Source organism: Xyrauchen texanus, chromosome 5 (genome assembly GCF_025860055.1).
Source record: "Xyrauchen texanus isolate HMW12.3.18 chromosome 5, RBS_HiC_50CHRs, whole genome shotgun sequence".
NCBI lineage: Eukaryota > Metazoa > Chordata > Actinopteri > Cypriniformes > Catostomidae > Xyrauchen > Xyrauchen texanus.
The window spans coordinates 16,386,251-16,404,116 of record NC_068280.1 but is presented as its reverse complement, the minus strand read 5'-3'; the positions used below and the strand labels follow the sequence as shown (position 1 = coordinate 16,404,116).

Sequence of the window (17,866 nt, the reverse complement as noted above, 5' to 3'; positions counted from 1 at the left end):
TGTTAGACTCATGTGTGAATGCACAAAGAGGCTTGAGGAGTCACATTGTCTGGGGCGACTCCCCCATGTTTTCCATTCATCTGCTGACTGCCATCAGTCAGTCTTGACATATTCAATTAGGTGCAGTGATTGTACTTACACAGACCTTGAAAAGTTTGTTTTCCCCAGTGGATGTCAAGGATAATTGTGTGAGTGTGCGAGGAGCTTCATGCAAATTGATAAGTGCTCCACATGCGGCTATACCATGAGTTTGAATTGTTTAATTCTGAAGCTATGGCTGTAGTCCTGTAGTCTAGTGTTTCTAATAATTTATTGCCTTATGTTCCCCCACAGCCCCATCAAGTAGGACTCATGTATATCTTTATGACACCAAAGCAGAAATCTGTTGCTTTTAACTCAGATTATGCTGAATATCATCAGAGACATTATGGAATGAGATGAGTTACTGGCATGTTTATGAATGGGTGAAATAGTTAATGCTAAATATGGCTAGCATATGGAATGGATGCCTAAATATGGAATGGACATTCTACCAGATAAAAGACAGATAAAAGAGCCTGACACTTTTTTGTTAGACATATCACTTGATCATAATCTTGACCAACCTTTCCCTATTCAAGTACAGTAGATATGAGCTGTAATTGTATGAATGGAAAATAGCTGCACGGAGGCATTAAAAACATGGTCACAGAGTGACCTGACTTTCCTTGAAGAGACTTTGATGACATTTAGCATTATTGTTAATATTTTTAAAGTAGCTATCATTACAATGATTCACTATTGAAATAAAAACACCAATATTATGGGTGAAAAACGCACTCAACTTTTAGCTTCCTGTCAAACTGTTGCAGGTTTTTTATAACTGCATTTAGTTTGATAATGGTTTATTTTGCTTAGATATTTGATGGGACAAAACTAGGATAGAGCAGTGTATTGTTGTGGAGAAGTGCAAGGGAGAGTAATAAGTGCTGCTGTAGATCCACATCTGTCAAGAGTCTTTATATAATTGCACTTTTGTTCGGCTACAAGTGTCATTTACACAGGTATTACTTTATTTTCTTTCCTTTAAAAGTAACTATATGTGTTACATTAATTACATTAAAATCATGATTATTTGTTTTGAATGTAAGCAAAACCTAAATCTTTCCATGTACAGGAACCTGTTTTCCTGTATGTTCAGATATACTGTACACACGCATTGTTAGGTTGGGGGTAATTGTTAGCAGGTGGCTTGTCGGTGTTGCAAGTGTGTTCTGGGTGGTTGCTAGGGTGTTTTTGGTTGATTACTAGGGCGTTGTTAGGCTGTTGCTTAGCAGTTGCTTAAAGGACATTGCTAAATGGTAGCTAGATGGTTTCTAACAGACCCAGCCAAATTAACAGAAGCCTAGTCTCTAGTTTCTATGGTATCCAGAAATGTGTTAGGAACCTTTTCAGTAGAAGTCTTTGATCATTTAGATTTTTTGATCATTTTTCATCCACCAGGTAGAAGTTTATAATCTGACATGTTTAAGAATAATAAAAAAATATTTGTTTAAAAAATAAAATACAATTTGCATGTATTCTTCTATTAATCTTTTTTAATTACCACAAATTAAGGGCTTACTGTATACATACAGTAAAAGAATAGTATCACTACTAATATATACAGTCCAGCCCATGTTCAAGCTGGCAACCAGCCTGCAAAAGTAGTGGGGAAAATGTCTGTCTCAGTATAAGGACCAACAATAGATGTGTATATGCGGTGTGCACAGCTATTAAAGAAAAATAATGTTCCAGTGTTATGTCAGGGTTTACATATGATACATTCCTGATATTCAATATTTTGAATCTAACATCAAAAGCATCGCCATCACAACTGCATTATGTCCCGCATATTCCTCTAGCAACTTTTAACGATAAACTGAACTTGATTATCATCTCAAATTTATTTTAGCTTCATAATGCAAATTTACATTTTCTGAAGAAGCATTAAATGGGATGAGATGGTTAGATTTAAAGTATTTAAACGTTTTAAAATGTTCAAAAGCTTGTTTTCTGAAAGTGAACTCAGCATTGGACAAATAGTTCTAATATGTTTATAGTCTTGAAAAAAGTGTAGAACATTCTGAGAATGTCATTCAACCGACTTTATTCATCTACAGAACAGGCTAATTAGACAAACTAAGACAAACTAAGTTTTTCATTGGTCTAAATATATACTTTTTTTTTTCATTTGGTTATTTTTTTTTTTTTTTATTTAATGCTTTTTTGGTTTGGTAATGTATTTTATTTTATTAAATGCTTTTTTCGTTTGGTAATTTTTTTTTTTTTATTTAATGCTTTTTTCATTTGATCATTTTTCAGAAGTAAAACTAAACAATAATTTAAAAGAATTGGGCTGTATGTGTTCCCAAAAAAACTACAAAAAAAGCACTGATGCTTTTCTGCTATTATTGTGTATTTATTTTTTATTGAAAACATCTTTGTGCACAGAAATTATATGTGTTTTATGTTTTGTGGGCTAATTCCATGACTGCTGTCTATTTTTTTTGAATGGTGTGGAAAAGGAACTTTAATAAATAAACGGATGGATACTGCAATTAAATTAATCGCAAACAGTGACCAATCATTTGTTCAATGTGCAGGAAATATTTGTGTTGGCACTCCTGGAAGTGTCACGTTTGCAGATTGGCTCTATATGCCGTAAAGGTCAATCCATAATCACATTCAATAAATTGGCTTTCAATACTGTCGTCATGATTAACACATGCTAACGATTGGGGCAAACTCTATCATGTGACACTACATTTTTGCGTTAATGGCAATTTTATCGACAAAAAGTGTTTCCAAACCAGTTTTTCGTGACATTTGATGTATCGACATAGAGTTTAGGCACTTGAGTTAAATGAAAAAATATTATGTCGACAATTGTGACGTTTTAGGGATAATGTGCATTTCCATCAGCTTTATTTTGATACGCTAAAACTTTTTCTGCAAAAATAGGAAACGCAGTTATAGTGTCTTTTGACCCAGAACATTTTAAATCTATTAACGCAATGCTGCAGCACCGCTGAGTGAATTGTGTATATATATAGGTACAGAGATTCTCTCTAAATGCGCACAGAGCTGCGGGAGTGCAACTGATGGCACTGGCAAGACAGATAGTCCGACTAAGCTGATCCTCCAATCAGAACGTTCATTTCAGACGCTATTGGATATTTGCTAACCAATAACATTTTCTGTTTCAGTAAGTGGTGGGGCTGGTTCTTTCATAAATTCACAGTATGCCCACCTCTTCAGACACTTCTATACCACTGCCTGGTTGGGAATCACAGCTGTAGTCCTCTGAGCTGTTGCTCTGTGTGGCATACAGTGTACAGACTATGTTGTGTACACATGCCATGCTTACACACAAACACTGGATGTAATTGAGTGTGGCAGGTAGATATTTGCTGACAGAGGCGGGAAGCTGGAGTATAACACAAGTCCCGAAGTTGTCAAGGCAGGCTGTCTATTGTCTAGCGTTTCTGTTTGTGTCATCATTGTTGTGGTTTTTCCACACTGCCGTGGGCCGGGCAAAAGACCTGTCCGGTCCAACCAATAGAGTGTGAGCAGCATCTTTACCACTCACAAAGCCTTGTAGCAGGCCTAAATGGTGTGTTAAGAAACATGGCTAAAATAGCTGTCCAAGCTTTGGGCGAAACTGTTATAATTTACTCTTTTTTTTTCTTTCCTTTTTTTGCACATATGTCTCTATCTCCCTCTCTAGCTCTTTTTTTCAGTTTCTCTCTCTTTCCCTGTCTTTTTTTATATCCTGATGCACAATTAAAAAATTATGCAAACATTTGCAAGTTATACCTTATGTAATAGTCTGCGTACCTGTCATTCCCAGACTCTATGATGCGATGTGTCATCAGAATAAGCTGTTATCCTATCTCACCGCACATTATGGAGAGTATGTTTTTCCATACCATTCTTATCTGACTCATGCCATTGAGGATTATTTTTTAATTATGTCATAATCCCCTCATAAAAGAGATTTGATTGGAGCATAACAGGCAGATGTGACCTCATTATTTAAGGGATTCAGGCCCTGCAGTCTCTCTCTCTCTCTCTCTCTCTGTTATCATGGAGCCATCACTATAGTGACATGATTATGGCACAGGTGCTTCGCTAAGATGCAGACAGAGTTTTATACTCTGGGGGCTTTATTTTGCAGTCTCTCGCCTCATATCTAACTGTCTCTAGTGTGTGCGGTGCCAATTGCTGGTTTTTGACAGGAACCGTGTGTAATATTTCACATCTGCTTTGGATTCTTACCTAGTTGTCGCACAGGTCAGAGGTTGCTCTCAAATTAAACGAAGGAAAATTAGACAAGCATGTGGTTGAATTACTTTTTTCTCTTTCCCAGAAATTAATTTAGTTTCAACAGATGTTTATGAGACTTGGCACCGAGTGCGATCTTCATGGGCTGTTGGCAGTGATTAAGACAGATTCCAGTCTTCTGCTGCTGTTAATTTGACATCGCTGGAATGTACCTGTATTGTGTTCATGAATTGATCTTTGGATCTTCTCGGGTGTGTCATTGCATTTTTCATTTTTTAGCACTGCATTAGCCCTCTCATTTATTTTCTTAGACACTGTAAAGTGATCAATGGAAAGGAGGAGGCAAGAACCGGCTTGACAATATAAATAATAGTTTAATGATAAACTTAAAAGACAACATAAACACACACATGACGGACATGTCCGTAAACTATCTCTCTCTCTCGCACGATCCTCTGCAGTTGACCTCTATCCCTCACGGAGGCTTGATTAGCCTTGTGGTGGTGGCGTAGAACTGTTAATCAGAAGGTTGCTGGTTCGATCCCCACAGCCACCACCATTGTGTCCTTGAGCAAGGCACTTAACTCCAGGTTGCTCCGGGGGGATTGTCCCTGTAATAAGTGCACTGTAAGTCACTTTGGATAAAAGCGTCTGCCAAATGCATAAATGTAAATGTAAATGTAATACGGGATCGGGTGTGTAGGATCATGACCCGGCCCCGCACTCCACCCTGCCACAGACACTTTTTATCTTCCAAATAATTTACACTTGTTTTATCTCAAGGCGAGGCCTTTTGTCACCTGCCTCATTGGAGGCCACCTGCAGTTGTGAGGTGTAATGTCCAAATAACAAGAAATTATATGAGAAATAAAGTTAGCATTATGAGAATGAACACTTTATGTTTGCAATACATTGCTAAATATATTGCAATGTTCCATGACTAATTCACACTGAAAACAAAGTTGCTTCATGTGGTAACATCAACATTTTCAAGTCAAAAAGTCTAAAAATAAATTAATAACAAATTTTAAGGGTTAGGTCAGGTGGAAATAGCTACGTAAGGTAACAATTGCAGGTTACCAGGTTGCAGGTTGTACTTTACACCTGTAGTGACTTGTTTCTTGGTTTCTCCCAAGTAGTGAAAGGCTCCTGGGGCTTTGGCCCCATGATTGGCCAGGGCTGCGTTTCCCAAAAGCATCGCAAGTCTAAGTACATCGTAGAAACCATTGGCGCCAATGGTCTCTTCGATCAACTTAAGCTTGCGACGCTTTTGGGAAACACAGCCCAGATCCATTATGTATCCTGGGTTTCCAAGTGGTCATCAAGTTCCACTATCATGATACTAACAAATTTAAACCCTGAGAGTAAATATTAGCACTTGTCTTGTTATCACTTATAACTCGCTGACGGTGCACTGCCTGAGAAATTCTTGAATATGAAATTGGATTTAAAAGTAAATGGGAATACAAACCATATTATCAATACATGCTTCATCAGAAATCTTTCAAAGGGGGTTAAAGTAAACAACTTTGTATTATAATGAGAAATTATAATTTTGTATCATGAAGGGAAAGTTTCATGTTCATATTTATAGAGGAAAAAAAAAGACTGAATGGACTGTAGCTATTGTAACTATTTTCAGCGTTCTTTGTGAATTTCAATTAGATTTTTTGGGTCTAATGAACCTGGCTGGTTGCCATGGATTTCAATCCATGGCAATGGGAACAGGTAATGTTCTGCTCCCCATCCCCTACAACAAATAGTAATAAATTAACTACTATTTAAATTTGCTCTAGCGAAGGATTGCTGTGTTAAAAAAACTACATGAGGTCACTACAGAAACCAATTGGGAACATAAAAACATGTATTCTACTTTACCCTCTCTATAATTTTCTCTCTCTTCTCTCTGTCTCGCCTCCCCCTCATGCCCTTTTTTATCTCTTCTCTTATCTCCAAAGAAACACATTTAGCTGCTGCTCCGTTCATTAATCATAAAATTTGTACTCTTTAAAAGAAAACACAGGTCACCACTGAGGTAAGTTTCAGTGTGTATCTTCAGGGCAGGTAAAACTCTGGGCATAGTGGTTTTCCTGTAGCATTTATATTGCATACTGTATCATTATTATTAAGTTACCTCATGCTATTTCAATGCTTTCCGCAGCATAGCATCTGCTCTATATTCAGTGCATTCATTTTAGAGATAGCTAAAGGTTACTGTTAACATTTGAATAGGATTGTGGTTTTTCAGAAAAGCCAAAGGATTTGTAATACTGTGTAATATATGAGTTGTAGTAGTGTGTGTGTGTGTGTGTGTGTGTGTGTGTGTGTGTGTGTGTGTGTGTGTGTGTGTGTGTGTTGTGTATATATGTATGTATGTGTATGTGTAATATATATATATAGATAAAATATAATATATATATATAGTCTTATTGTGTATTTATATACACTTTATTTTCTATTAAATTTTGTTTATTAAATTTTAAATCATTTGGTATTATTATCTCTGTCTTGTTGCTGTTTTGTATTGTTGTCCACTGGAAGCTCTTGTCACCAAGACAAATTCCTTGTATGTGTAAGCATACTTGGTAATGAAGCTGATTCTGATTATCATGAGTAGCCTAAGAGGTGACATTTTTTTACGTGATTTGGGGGGTTGAATATGCACGCTTAAAAGAGTCGCTGTCATTCTCATGAAGTACAGAATAAGACAAAACATTACAGTTTGTTTTTTGTTTTTTTCTAACACACTATAACTGATTCTGTTAGCCCAATTCCCATAACTTTTAAAACAAAGACACGTTTCTCAAAACTATAAACACAATTCACCAGTTTTCACACGTTCCAGTTTGTTTAATATTTTTCTGCAAAACTCTATACAAAAATGCCCATAGCACAAGTACAATGTTCTCATTCAGAAAGCACAAACACTCAAAATATTTCACAAGAAAACAGGTAGCTACAGTAACTGCAGTAACTGAAATTTACTGTATACACTTAGATGGCCTACAGGGCTTCTATACTTTATTGCATTACATGCCATTTAGAGGCCATGTACATGTGTAGTGCATGTACTGTATCACATGTAAGTGAAAATGGATGTCTACTTTTCTTTCAATTGTTCTTGTTCTACTATAATGTAATGTACTTCTGCTGAACTTGGGAGCATTTTTCTCATGAATACCTGGGCTGTTAGATTATACTGTACAGCATTTACTGTAGTAACGCCAACAGTTTGATAAGCCTTTTTACAGCTAAACTTTTTATTAAAGCAGTGTCAGACAGAATCTGCAGTATGACTCCTGACATATACTCTCCACAACATCTCAAATAAACATTTGGATTATGCATAAAAACAGGAACATTGATCACAGCAGAGGATTTTGAGGTCCAACAGTGAACAAACGGGTCTTTGATGGCTGTAGTAGTGGTGCATTACAGGATTAATGTAAAGAATTAATGAGACAAAACGTCTCAGAGAGAAAACCTTGTTAATGTGGAACTTTGCACTCTATTTGGAAATAGCTATCTATATTTATCTATTAATCATTGTAACGTTAAGATAAACATGATTTTTATTTCATTAAATAAAAAATATATATTTTTCATCAGGGAGACATTTTAAAATAGTTTGGCTCAAGAATCGCGATTTGTAACAGAATCTATATTTTTCCCAGCCCTAGTAAAAAGGTCAAGCTCTTTGGCACTGACCTCAGTCATGGCAATTCTCTGCTGACCTCTCTCCTCCTTCAAACTGCTTGACTTTCTTTTTCGTGCCTCATGCTCTGAATGCTCTTTTAGCTTGAAGAAAAAATGGTTTAATTCTGCTTTCTGCTTTCTTGGAGCTGCTTTCTATATTCTGATTTCCAGATTACTTCTATTTGTCTTGGTCCAGCTCCATCTGTTGGTTAGGCATTGCCAGGGAGCTACTTGCTAATTAAGTCATTATTTAGAGAGACAGTCCATTTTGAGGATTCTTTTTAATACCCTTTTTAAATATAACCTGGTTGGTGGTAAATAAGGAAGTCTTATTGCTTTTGCTTTTTTTATATCAACGGTGTTGTTCTCAGGGTCTGTTTGAGTCTTTTATGCAATCCTTCATATCCTGGACTCGAAAGCCTGATATTAATGTTTGCGTTCATCCTGTGCTTGTTTATCAGCACAGCAGAACAATGGGATTTCAAGGTGCTCCGTCAGTGGAATTCGTATTGCTGCTTTATTTTCTGTTTGTTTTGTGATGCCAAACACTTTATTGAGGACAAGGTACTATATTGGATGTGCAACGCTGAATCCAATGCTGGTCATTTTCTCTTCGAGTGGTGGGGCTATTCTTAGTCAAAATTTTATTTATACTTGTACTTAATTGTACACTGTGTTGTAGAAAATGAAGGCAAAAAATGAAGGAACAGTTTGCTTTTTTATTATTTAAAAAAAATAATGTTGAGATAATGTAGTTAATTGTCTTCAGTAAATGTCTTGACTAATCTGCTGTCACTGTGACAGTAATATTTTTAGATTACCGTAAATAACTCTAAACTGCCACACACAGACCTCAGTATTGTAACATGTAGCAACCTGCAATTATTATATTAAGGAGCAATTTTATACCTGATCTAAACCTTTTTTAATTATTAATTCTCAACAAAAATGTATTTTATTGGTATAACCTTGGGAATTCAGGTTGATTTTGAAAAATTAATCAGTTAATTTAGATACCACAATTTACGTTACCACATAAGCACATTGTTAGGGTTTTTTTTTCTCCATGTAACAATAAACTAACTGATCATTTGATTCCTTGATGAATTATGCTAATTTACTGGTTCATAATTTTATTTTGGGGGTCTACTAGAATAGGTTTACATGCTTTAATGTTCAAAAAACACGTAATTTTTCTCATAATGTACTTTCTTTTCCCCGCTCTTCATACTCTGGCTCAGACGCTCTGATTTACCTCCTGTCTATTTAAAAACCCCTTTCCGAAAAGCCCAGTCTGCTCTGATTGGGCATCTGGCCCAGTCTGTTGTGATTGGTCAACCATGTAGAGCGGGTGTGGGAAATGTAACGCCCCTTATCGTAACCGAGTTTCAGCTCCCTAATCTTTCTGAGCAGCTGTAAACACTACTGTAACTATGGTAACAGGGGTGTCGGTTTTTTCCGTACCAGTTTTAGCCCGAGTCTGATAATGAATGAAATAATGAAAGTTTGGAAGAACAAGCTGATCGTCCCGAACCACCTTCGCAAGCAGGACTTGAGCAGGACGTTTCGCTTTCTTACAAGTACACTTGATTATTTTGAACCCAGCAAAGCTTCAAGTAAAAGACACATCTAAGTAAGTCATCTTTTGCTGGAATGGGTGTAGCCAAACTTTTTTTCGCCCAAAATATGAACAGAGAATAGAGGCTTACTCCCAGTTAGAGAGCAAGTTACTGGACTACCGTGGATAGTGGCTGTAACTTTATAGCTTGAAATTATGTAATTATATAAGATTCTTGAGATTGGCCATTTGGTTACACAGTTTTAGGTAAAACAGCTGTATAGTAAACCCTTACTAAAACAATAACATTACATAGCAAGTTAGCCGAGCACTACCATGGATTGCAGATGTAAAATGACCATTTGTACAAATAAATCCATCTCCACACTTGATCAGTATTCATGATAGTAAAAATGACATACAATCTGTATAATTCTACACAATTGTAGAATGAAAAACTGAACGCTAAAACAGATGATTAGCAAAACTATTTCAACACAATAACATTAGTTAGCAGGTTAGCAGAGGCCTACAGCGGTGGACTGGGTGTACACCGTAGCTACAACACAAAACTCTGCATTTGAACTCTCAGTAGCAGATAAATCCACAAATAATCAAGCATACATACAGGTTGTGATCCTGAAGTGCCAGATTGTCCCACCATTTTTCAGGAGTAACCATCTTGAAAATCTGGCATTGATTGTGGTTGTACTGCTAAATAATTCAAATTAAATTATAACCACTGATTCTTCAATTTGTCTGCCTTTGGAAGTCCAAACAAAGAGGTTTTGCTTTCACAGTGAGGAAAACAGCATCTTCTCGACACGGCGACAACACTAACCCAACTCATCCTTGCCTCGGCTATAACTACGTTTGTTCGAGGGCAGGCCAAAGTAGCCCTTAGGTGGGCATTAAGCAAATGTTTACATTGTGACGTAGATACTTTAGGGAAGAAATGGCTTGACTACAAATAGCCTGTTTCTTGTAGTCCTTGAGTAGTGTTGTCTGTTGGAGAGAATAACTCCCTTTTGTGTGGACGTTGTGCTTTGTAAATGTGCAGACCTTTTGCATGCACAAAGAGCTATGTTACACACTAAAGGGAAGATAAAATTCCAAAAAGCATAATAGGGCCTCTTTAAAGCGAGTTCAATTTTCTCCCAGACAGATTGCACTCTTTATTTATTTATTTTTTACTCATTTAAATGTTTTACTCCTAAAGAATTTAATTGTAATACAAATAAATAAATAAAAACTATTCAGTGTACAGGCCTATTTAAACTGTTTGTATTGAACCTTTTATTTTGTAATCGAAATGTTGTTTCAAGATGCATTACTTAATATAAAGTAAACCCACAAAAACTACAATAATCTTTGGATTTTTGTTACTAAAAGGAAATCTTTATCAGCAATATTTACATCAGGGAATGGAGGTTACAACAGTAAACAAGATGTTCCATATCTGTCACTCACTCGACTACAAGATGTACTTACAATGGGAACAGGCCAGGCCAGCCGCTTCTGAATTTTCTCTTCTTTTTCTCCCACAATAATGAAACATTGTTCAGCCGGGGCAAGATGTATTCGCGTCGGGGTAGGTGTTCTTTTTCCCCATGAGAAAAATACACCACGGAGACCATATCCTGGCTGAAGGGGAGGATAACATGTCTACAAATGTGGCGACTGGAGGCAGAGTAAAGGAAGACAGGGGTTTGCCATCAGGGAAACTGTACCGTCGAAAATACGTCACATGGGGTTACCCACAGGCAACCAACACATATGGAGCACCTATCCCAGTACAGGGCATACTAACGCAAGTACTGGGCCTGGCATCGAATTTCTCCACCGAATTCGCCTGCCACAGGGCTGAGGAGGAAAGACATCCAGGGTTCAGTGGTCCCGGGAATTCATGTGGGCCAAAAAAACACACGTTTTCCACTCGAGTATGCTGCCTGCATACTTTCCTGTTCATACCTGCCAACACACAGGAAAAAACTGACTCAACCCAGCGATTATAAAATCTTGCAAAGGTATAGAGTGTCGCCCAGCCTGCTGCTCTACAAATGTCTGCTAGAGAGGCGCCTTCCCCTTCTGCTGTCCCCCAAAACAGACAAAGAGCTGCTTGGAGCACCTAAAGCTCTCTGTGCGTTCCAAGTAGATATGCAAGGTCGACAGTGGATTTCATTGACACAGCTCAGCTCCGAAGAACAAGTCTGAATGAGTGGTTGCAAGCCGGCTCCTTTTATACCTGCATGTCCTGGGGAGTGGCATGCAAATTCCACTCACCAATTCTTATTGGCCTTTTCTGAAATATCAGAGGTGTTTGGGGCTCCCAAGCACAACCCCTAGTGTCACTACATCGACACAATGTTGAGCGAGTGACAGATAGGGAACAGCTTTATTGCCAGGTATGCTTACACATACAAGGAATTTGTCTTGGTGACAGGCGCTTCAAGTGCACAACAATACAATACAACAATAAGACAGAGATAATAATAAAAAATAATTACAAAATAAAATAAATAAAAATAGAACAAAAAAGAAACTTGATCTAAGAAACATTTTTCTCAGTGATTTGAGAGTTTGCTGTGGAAGTTTTGTGCTGATTGTTGTTGTTCCGTGTAGTAAGGGATCATTAACTGCTGCCGTGAAGCATGCCAGTCCTAAAGTTGTAGTTGCTCTCTTTGGCCTTTGCTGGAGGATTGAAACAGTAGTATTGACTTGGCAAGCAACAACAGCAAAAAAAAAAAAATCAATACTTTACAGAACTTTAAAGTTGTTTTGAGATGGATGGTGTTGGTGAACATGATTTTGTCTTTTTAGACTTCCAAGTTTCAGCTCAGCCAAATTAAAAGGAACAAACAGAAATTTCAAAAACAAATAGACTGTGGAAAATCATTTCAAATACAAACTTTTGATGTCTTACTTCTGAATTTTAATCTGGTCCAGACTGCAAATTTAATGACTGAAATTGCAATCGGTACTTCATCTCTTAAATTGGATTCAAGTTTTTGGGTAATCTAATCTGAAGTCTGTCACCTAACTCTTGTTTATTTGATGTTTCGTGCATTTGAGTAAGATAACATCCCATTTTCTCATAAAGTTGCTTAAATTCTTTAAGAAAACTTAATGAATCAAAATGTGAAAATGTATTTGTCACTGATATGTATGTTCTGTCTAAGATGCTAGAAAAAAGATTTATTTATTTATAAAATAATTATTCTTATTTAGAAGAGGATTAGGAACATGAATAGGAACTGTTGTCTTTTTTGTACAAATTCAGAAGCAAACGTATCTAACATGGTGAAAAAAATAAAAAGGCTGCATGTTTTCCCCCTGTGATGCTGATTAAGCTCAAGGCCCTTTTTTAATGATGGACTCAAATGTGTTAGAGTTTCTAGAATTATGGACAGGTACCCCAGGGTGCATTTAACATATGTGGTCTTACTCTGGCAGTTTCCACATTACAAATACCATCTACGGTATGTTTGCTAACAGATCAGACCAGTTATATTTGTAAATCAACGTCACAAAAAATAGTCTCAAATGTTATCACTAAAGTGAAAGTCCATTAATTTACATTGTTTAAGCAAAATACAAAATAAATTAATGAAAAATAAAATAAATTGGTTCAGCATTTATGTGTTTATTACATTGCGAATATGAAATTACATGTATTTGTGTTTGATGGACAAAACCCTTTCAAAGACACAGCAATACATGGTTATATAAGATGCAGAGTGATAATTCAAATAATAATTCAAATGTGTTCATCACAAGTTTGTTAGATATACAATTTTAAAAAACATGCCAGCATACCTCCAAATGCTTTTTTATATTTGATGTGGAATCATTTGCACTTGATAGGATATTACGTTTTGGAAGCCAGAGTTTACAGTAATGTTTGCGCAGTATTTTAATTTTTTTCTGTGTCTCCAGTTATTATACTGAAGATGGCTAGTGTCTAGTATCATGTCTGTGTGTGCATTTCTCTTCTGAAAACATTCGAAGACTCCCTGATTTAGAATTAAAATGTTTTTAAAAATCCCATCAAATGACTCTTTGTCCTGGTAAAATGATGTTGAGCTAATCTGGGAATTGCACTACAAGGCATGTAATTTTGTTGTATTGCCCTGTCAATGCTTATTATTGTGTCTTGCCACCAAAACTATGACTAAACTGTGTAAATTGCTGTTTGTCTGGGACATTACCTTTTCAAACAAACAGAATCTCACCAAATGAAAAGTTGATTCTAAAGCAAATTGTTTTTAATGGACAGATAATGGGGTTCCACTCAAGCTGTCTGCTTCATGCTTTGTAGCTTCAAATACTTGAAATGGGTTATAATTTCAGATCAATTACCCTTAAAATGGCTCCACTTGTTTATGTGTCTGTTTCCATTGTGGCTCCCCATCATTGGCTTTGATGGTGTTGAATTTGGGCTGTCTGTTAATTATGATGGAAGTAAAAAGCTTTCGATGTTGAATTTGGCACAGGAGTATCCATAAATCTGTTGGTGCATTGAAGTGCAAGGAAGGATACATGGAGTGTGTAAGCACCTAAAAGCTTATTTTAGAGGCAGGTGCCCTTTCTTTCTTTTGTATGATTTTTGCTTTTAAGAGCAGGAAAATGTAAATGGCATACAATTGGCAGATAAAAATAATTGAACATGAGTTCTCTAGATTTTGTTATGAGGAAGTCATGAGGAAGTAAATAATCAAATATACAAGTAGTTAGCATAAACCCACATGCTTAATAACTTTTATTTTAACCTGGTCTCATAGAATCACATTACAATACCCACATTTTGACTTTTTGTCAATTTCACACAAATCACAATTAAAAACAGCAGATTCTTAATTAATTAACTCTGGGTGCTTTTCATTTTTTTTTTAATTGTGCATCCTTTTCCTTTTTTCCTAGCTCCTCTCTCTTAGGAAACGAGGAAAGGAATGCAAGTAAAGGAAGTGTTTGAGTTTAAAATATGGCTGTATTTGTGGGGCTGCACGATGTTAGCCAAACATAACAGTGGGCATGTATGTTGAAGTTTAAAGGAGGCGCAAAACCGAGTGTTTCAGACAGATGGCAAAAAACTTTAAACAACTAACATTATCACCTCATGGACCTCAGGGAAGATAAAAAAAAAAATTACTATGACATGACCCCTTAAAACAACAAAGGTGAAACATGAATTAAAACTGTTGTGTCAGGTGTGAAGGGGAGAAGAATTTATACGTATGTCAGGTAATTTGGCCAAAAAGAATTCCGCATAGGATGCTCCATGGCTTCCTTGCTCAAGCGACCTCGGGAAGCTTCCTCCATCCTCGATATGCTGTAATGTTTAGGACATTGCCCTAGCGGCCAGTAGAGGTCGCTAGATGTGTAACTTTTATTTATTTATCTTGTATATTGTTCTAGTTGTGTCTTTGTTCTTGTTGTCTCACTTAATTGTTTCTAGGTGTGCCCTCGTTACTTAGTTATTTCTTGTGTTTTTGGTGTTTGGAAAGTTACATTTACATTTATGCATTTGGCAGACGCTTTTATCCAAAGCGACTTACAGAGCCCTTATTACAGGGACAATGCCCCTGGAGCAACCTGGAGTTAAGTGCCGTACTGTGGGCCTCGAACCAGCATCCTTCTGATTACCAGATTACCAGTTATGTGCTTAGACCATTACACCACCACCACTTATAAATCCAGTGCTTGCCAGACCCATTATTGTTACACTTTTATATTGACACAAGTTGAATGTGTCATAGAAGCACCACAAAATTACAGGATTGCTTCAGCAATTGTGTCATTTTGTGTCACCCCAATTGAGCAACGGCGGCCATCTGGCCGCCTGGAAGCGGAGGAACGGCTGCCGTCCGCAAGGGGAGAAGGGGCTCCTAAGCGACCGCCTGGAGCGGTCAGGGCCGCTGCCAGGGGCGGAGGAGTCCCCTACCAGCTGCTGAAACAGGCGGGGAGGGGCTCGCTGCCGACCGCCTGGAGTGGGAGAACCGCTGCCAGGGGCAGGAGAGACCTTCTCTGTTCCTTGAGAACGCGGCAAGGTGTTCCGTCTGCCAGGGGCTGGAGGAGTGGCCGAGGAACATGCTACGGCGTATCGGAGAACTGGCAAGTAAGTGTTTTTTTTTTCATCTCTCTCTCCTCTCTCTCTCTCTCACTGCCGCTCCGCGTTGGCCTTTTCCCCCTTACCCCCCCATTGTCGCCTCCCTCATCCAGGTAGACGGGGATGACCTGCCGGCAGACGGGGCGAAAGGCACGCCCCTCCCCAGGGAAAGAGGGGGGTACGTCATGCCGGGGGCTCCCCAGACTGAGAGACCAAGGGAGGAATGTTGCAGGGTGGAGGGCGGGCCGGGTCGTGAGACACCCGGTCCCTTATCAGGCTAATCAAGGCTAATCAAGCCTCCAAGAGGGATAAAGGCAGACTGCGGAGGATGGTGCGGGAGAGAGAGATCATTTACAGACATGTCCGCCGTGTGTGTTGTTGTCTTTTGTTTAAGTTCATCATTAAAATATTATTTATATTGCCAAGCCAGTTCTCGCCTCCTCCTTTCCATTAAATTGCTTTATAGTGAGTATGTATTGTCTATAATTGTTTTCAGTACACTAGCAATTATGTCATCTTATGTATGTGCAATTACAGTTGGAAACTTAACCGGCCACAGTATTGACACAATGAATGCATGCAATCTTCATTTGAGGTGTGTTTCAAGTCTGAGTTAAAAATAATGATGTGATTAAAACACTGAATCCAGCAAAAACATTAGCATTAAAGACAGATTTGGAAGCGCTTATGACAGACGTCACTGCTTTCATCATAAAGAGCTTTGTTGGCATTTTCCACATCTCATTTGCATAACATTGAGCATTTCTCAACTTTTTGATGCTCTTGACCACCCTCAATGCATTCTCCACACCGCTTTCAATCCCACAATCTCGCTCGCAAGCGTAGCACTCGACTCCCACAAGAATACATTTAAAACACCCACTTAGCTCTGCTCAAATTGTGCCAGTGCACACGTATGATTAGGTTTAAGGTTTAGTGTAGGAAGGTTGGTTTTGTTGATTTAATAATTTAATAGAGCATTAGCAGTAGCTCACCTGATAGAGTGTTGGACTTTGGACTGGTAGACCTAATCTCGAGCCCAGCCAAAGATGCTCAAAATGAAAATGAACACGGAATGACGTGGTTGATTCAGTAAATGTGGCTAAAGTTTTAGGTTAAGGAGGTATGTATCTTAGGTTTTCATACATCAAGTGTACACATGTTTTGTTTTTTGTTTGTATATTTGGATAGACTCTGAAATGTGCTATGTACTGTATATCTAAAACGTAAAGCCTGTACATACGCTTCATACGAATTGTCTAAAAACCTGAACTGAAATTGCATGCCTTTGCTAGGGTACCGCCACAACTGACTGAGTTCCATATCATCTCATAGAACAGAAAAATTATAACTGTGTTAAATCAATGTGATGACATTAAACTTAATTAATAAATTATAATCATTTTATATATATATATATATATATATATATGTCACGAACCCCACTCCTCTGCCCCATCTCCGGCTTCCTCGAGCACGCACCCATACACTCCGAGCGTGCTGCTTCCGCTCCCTCGCTCCGCCCCTTGAGCTCGTGCAGCTCTTTTTTCCTCCCTCAGGCTTTCACGCCCGGTTTGCTATTACGAGCTCTCGCTCGTAAGCTCTCTCCCCTCTGACACACATGCACTCCATGACGTGCTCTCTTCCGCTCATCTGCCAGAACATTATGACCACTTACACTCACGCGCTTCCTATCCCCACACATTAGTTACACCTGCACTCGTCTCGATCACCTGTCATTGTTTGCACCTGCACTCGCCCCTATAAATACACCATCCTTCCGTTTGTTTCCTGTTGGTTATTGTATTTAGATTCCTGTATATATTTAGATTCCCGTGTTTATGCCCCGCTAGTCTCGTCTAGTTTTGCCCCTGCTAGTCTCGTCTAGTTTTGACCTCCCCACTGTTTGATTACCTGTTTAGCTTGCCAACTCTCTCGTTCCCCTGTCTTTGTTCCCGCTAGTCTCGTCTTGTCCTTCGCCCTAGTTGTTAACTGTTTTCCCCGCTTATCGTTCACCTCCCTCATTAGATCTGCCCCCTTGTTTATCGTTGTTTCCCCGGCTTCCGACCTTACGCTCCCCCTCGACTACTCTCACTGGATTTCCCTTGTTTTGTACTTTTGCCTGCACTGCTTTTAATAACCATTAAAAGCAGTTTCATCCAACATTGTGACTGTCTCATCTTGTGTGTGTGTGACCGGGT

The 17,866-nt window shown here is 38.2% G+C and overlaps 1 protein-coding gene across 2 annotated transcripts in view; it reads left to right on the top strand.

Moving 5' to 3' along the window:
* galntl6 (polypeptide N-acetylgalactosaminyltransferase like 6) overlaps positions 1–17,866 on the top strand; it is a 341,726-nt gene that overhangs the window by 239,043 nt on the left and 84,817 nt on the right. The gene's annotated exons all lie outside the window — the stretch shown is intronic.